Source organism: Camelina sativa, chromosome 4 (genome assembly GCF_000633955.1).
Source record: "Camelina sativa cultivar DH55 chromosome 4, Cs, whole genome shotgun sequence".
In the NCBI taxonomy this organism is placed as follows: Eukaryota; Viridiplantae; Streptophyta; class Magnoliopsida; order Brassicales; family Brassicaceae; genus Camelina; species Camelina sativa.
This window is the reverse complement of record NC_025688.1, coordinates 28791576-28796778: the sequence shown is the minus strand read 5'-3', so window position 1 is coordinate 28796778 and position 5203 is coordinate 28791576. Positions and strand designations below refer to the sequence as shown.

At 36.4% G+C, this 5203-nt stretch overlaps 2 pseudogenes; both read left to right on the top strand.

Annotated features, from left to right (window-relative positions):
• LOC104784423 overlaps window positions 1–1812 on the top strand; it is a 2678-nt pseudogene extending 866 nt beyond the window's left edge.
• Window positions 2722–5027, top strand: LOC104783122 (annotated as a pseudogene).

Here is a 5203-nt window from a genome sequence, read left to right as displayed (position 1 = left end):
AGCCTAAAGAGGCTTCGAGTATTGATATGCTAGATTCCCTTCTTGATCTCACACAGCAAAACGAAGCGGAATTAACCATGAATGATATCAAACACTTGCTTCTCGTAAGTCTTCTACTAACACCTATAGCAGGATTAAGATATTATTGGAACGCAGTATCATCAGTTAATCTCTTTTTTTGTGTGTGTGATAGGATGTGTTTGTTGCGGGTACAGATACAACCTCTAGCACAATGGAGTGGGCGATGACGGAGTTAATCCGAAGCCCGGAGAAGATAGTAAAAGCTCAGAGTGAGATACGGCAAGTAATTGGTGAAAACGGTGTCGTTAAAGAATCTGATATCCCGAGTCTGCCTTACTTACAAGCATTTGTGAAAGAGACTCTTCGCTTGCATCCTCCAGCAGCTTTTATCCCTAGAAAATCAGAATCTGATGTTCCAATTTTGGGTTTCGTCATTCCTGAGAACACCCAGGTTCATTTAACGACACCGTTCATTACCTTTTTTTAACACGCTAACATTCATTACCTTTTAGTAACCTGGGATGCACGTTACTAGAGTCATGGCTTTATTTTTCCGTTTTGGTTGTTTCAGTTTAAATTGTTTGGTTCAAGACCCAACACGATTTGGTTGTTTTCGGTTTGAATAGAAAAGGTTAATTTGTTCGATTTGGTTTAGTTTAGGTTTTGCACAGAATAAAGTGGAAAAAATTGTATTCTAATCATTCATTATGTAAGAGTAAAAAAAAAAAAATTGATAATGTTAATCAAACATAGTTAATTTTTTTTCATACACAAAAAGAAAAAAATATCAAACGTAAGTTTAAATTTGGTTGTTGTTTGTTTGGTTTGATGTATACATAGAATAGAACCAATAGGAATTTTTTTATTTGGTTAAATAGTTCCGTCTCTGTTATTTTAGGTTTTGGTGAACGTGTGGGCGATAGGACATGACTCGAGTGTGTGGGAAAATCCGANCTTTTTTTAACACGCTAACATTCATTACCTTTTAGTAACCTGGGATGCACGTTACTAGAGTCATGGCTTTATTTTTCCGTTTTGGTTGTTTCAGTTTAAATTGTTTGGTTCAAGACCCAACACGATTTGGTTGTTTTCGGTTTGAATAGAAAAGGTTAATTTGTTCGATTTGGTTTAGTTTAGGTTTTGCACAGAATAAAGTGGAAAAAATTGTATTCTAATCATTCATTATGTAAGAGTAAAAAAAAAAAAATTGATAATGTTAATCAAACATAGTTAATTTTTTTTCATACACAAAAAGAAAAAAATATCAAACGTAAGTTTAAATTTGGTTGTTGTTTGTTTGGTTTGATGTATACATAGAATAGAACCAATAGGAATTTTTTTATTTGGTTAAATAGTTCCGTCTCTGTTATTTTAGGTTTTGGTGAACGTGTGGGCGATAGGACATGACTCGAGTGTGTGGGAAAATCCGATGAAGTTTGAGCCAGAGAGATTTTTGTTACGAGAAACCGATCTAAAAGGCAAAGACTTCGAGCTGATACCGTTTGGATCAGGACGAAGGATGTGTCCGGGAATCTCGATGTCTCTTAGGACAATGTACATGGTGCTTGCCTCTCTTCTCTATTCCTTTGACTGGAAGCTTCAAAACGGTGTCGTCCCTGAAAACATGGACATGAGCGAGGCCTTCGGTCTTACCTTACACAAGGCCAAACCTCTTTGTGCCGTACCCATCAAGAAAACTATGTCTATGTGATTTTCATATTTTTTTAAAAATTGTACCAATTATGGACCCTTTCGTATGGCTCTGTACTCTATCCGTCGCTTAGACTGGGACCGACGGTTCTAAATAAAAAATGTGTATTAATTCTGCGTGTGTTTGAAAACATATCCATATTTTAAAATTTTTTTGTCACCAAATACATATTTGAATCGATACTTAATATATATATTTTGATAATATCATTGACTCTTTTTTTATTTTTCTTACCGAAATCATTGACTCAAGATTCGTTCATACAAGGGAAAACCACAAACATTTTGTAAACTATAAATTGTTTTTTTTTTGTCTGTAGAGATAATATCGTCAAATCTTGAGCATTTATCGACCAATTCAATGTACAATCATGAAACTTTAGATCAACTGCTGAAATAATTGACTAAATGGTATTTACAATTTACAATAAATATAAGTTTACATGGAGCTTAACGTACACCTAAGTACATGGTTTAGCTACCAAATACCAGTTGATGTGATGTGGGGTTCAACAGATGAACAATAATCTCAGCCGTATTACAGCAATATGGCTGCATACAAATTTGGCAGGCTGGTTTCTATGTCTCCCATGTGTGATGTGTCATTATAGTTCTACAATCATATAGTTTTTGCATATGTTTTAAATCCGAATAAATAATGACAAATCAACGTCCAATGTACAATACACTACATTAGATGTTATCTTCTCTTCATTTAAGCTATCAAAATTAATAATTAATTAGTAGTATCAAATATTTTCCATGTATGCCAGCAATTTAGGTAAGTGTTATATATAAAAACATATACAACAGGCAATTAATACCGATTCAGGGTGTTTTGCATGCGAACGTGCTTCTCCATATTAGATAAGATCTTTAAAATTTGTTGACAAATTCACTAATGAAACTTAAATTGTTGAATATAAAAGTCCATGACTGAGTTATATTTTCTAGGCACTCTCCAGTTTCTTTATACTAGAAGACCAGAAAAAAGAAAAAAACGGTCGTCCAATGGACCTCTCACCAAATCAAGGCATGTCTCTGCCACTCTATATTCTATTAACAGTCTTCTTTTTCTTATTTATTGGACGCGGAGGAGCTCTAGCCACGGCAACAAGCTTCCGCCTGGTCCTCCGACATTACCACTGGTCGGAAACATATCCAACTCGGACCCAATCCTCACCGTTCACTTGCTGATTTTTCAAAAACCTACGGACCTATAATGAGTTTGAAGCTTGGAAGGGTAACCGCAGTGGTTATATCTTCACCAGAAGCAGCTAAAGAGGCACTTAGAACACACGACAGTGTCATGTCCTCTCGATCCTTTAACGACCCCGTTCGAGCTGTTGATCACCATAAACATTCCATTGTCTGGATTCCCCCCTCGGCTCGTTGGAGGTACTAACTCTATCTAAGATCAAGATTTCGTTTCTTTTTTAACTTTTTTTTGTATTTGAAATCATATGTACACCAGACTATAATTTGATTAAAACGAGTTATACGCTGTTGTATGCATCTTCAGGTTTCTGAAGAAAACATTATCGAAATATTTGTTATCACCACAAAACCTAGACGCTATTCAATCTTTAAGGATGAGAAAGGTGGAGGATCTAGTGAGCTTAGCAAACCAATTTAGCGAGAGAGGAGAAGCTATTGACATGGCTCGTGCTTCCTTCATCACAGCTTTCAATATCATCTCAAATGCTCTGTTTTCTGTAGATTTGGCTACCTATGACTCGAACTCGTCTCTTACGAATTCTACCACACGGTGGTCCACCTGATGAAGATCTCCGGTAAACCCAACGTAGGGGACTATTTCCGGTACTTGAGGTTTCTTGATTTGCACGGTACTCGAAAAGAAGCAGTGCTCTGCACAGAGAGATTGTTTAGTGTAATCCAAGAATTCATCGATGCTCGATTGGCCAAAAGATTCTATCACACAGATTACAGATATAGAGCCTGAAGAGGCTTCAAGTATTGATATGTTGGACTCCCTTCTGGATCTCACACAGCAAAACGAAGCGGAACTAAGCATCAATGATATCAAACACCTGCTTCTCGTAAGTCTTCCACTAACACACATGGCAAGATTAAGATATTACAGGTATGCAGTTAATCTCTTTTTTTTTTTGTGATAGGATATGTTTGTTGCGGGCACAGATACAAGCTCTAGCACAATGGAGTGGGCGATGAGTGAGTTAGTCCGAAGCCCGGAGAAGATGGTAAAAGCTCAGAGTGAGATACGGCAAGTGATTGGTGAAAACGGCGTCGTTAAGGAATCTGATATCCCGAGTCTGCCTTACTTCCAAGCAATGGTGAAAGAGACTCTTCGCTTGCATCCTCCATTACCTATGATCCCTAGAAAATCAGAATCTGATGTTCACATTATGGGGTTCCTCATTCCTGAGAACACCCAGGTTTATTTCATACATTCTTTTTTTTTTATTATTATCCTGCCAACATTTATTACCTTTTTAGTAACCTGGGATGCACGTTAGTGGAGTCATAGCTGTAGTATGGTTGAGGCCGGGGGTATATGATTGTTTTCGTTTTGGTTGTTTCAGTTTGAATTGTTCGGTTCAAGATAAGAATTAGAAACCCAACTTTATTTGGTTTTTCGGTTTGAATAGAAAATATGAAAACAAAACAAAGTACGGAAAATTGTATTAAAAACATTATCTAAGATTTTTTATTATTATTTTATAATTGAAATGTTGATCAAACATAGGTTTAAATTTGGGTTGTTTGTTTGGTTTGGTTAAAAAGTTCCTTCTCTGTTATTAATTCTAGGTTTTGGTGAATTTATGGGCGATAGGACATGACTCGAGTGTGTGGGAAAATCCAGTGAAGTTTGAGCCAGAGAGATTCTTGTTACGAGAAACCGATCTAAAAGGCAAAGACTTCGAGCTGATACCGTTTGGATCAGGCCGAAGGATGTGTCCGGGAATCTCGATGTCTCTTAGGACAATGTATATGGTGCTTGCCTCTCTTCTCTATTCCTTTGACTGGAAGCTTCCAAACGGTGTCGTTCCTGAAAACATGGACATGAGCGAGGCCTTCGGTCTTACCTTACACAAGACCAAACCTCTTTGTGCCGTACCCATCAAGAAAACTATGTCTATGTGATTTCATATTTTTTTTAAAATTGTACCAATGTTATTTATAGATTCCTTGTGGGTCTAACTCCTATCAAAACAGATACAGTTTTATGGGCCCTTTCGTATGGCTCTGTACAGTGTACTCTATCCGTCGCTTAGACTGGGACCGACGGTTCTAAATAAAAAAATGTGTATTAATTCTACGTGTGTTTGAAAACATATCCATATTTTAAAATTTTTTTTGTCACCAAACACATATTTGAATAGATACTTAATATTTTGATAATATCATTGACTCAATTTTAGTTTTTTTACCGAAATCATTGACTCAATTTTCGTTCATACAAGGAAAAACCACAAACAGTTTGTAAACT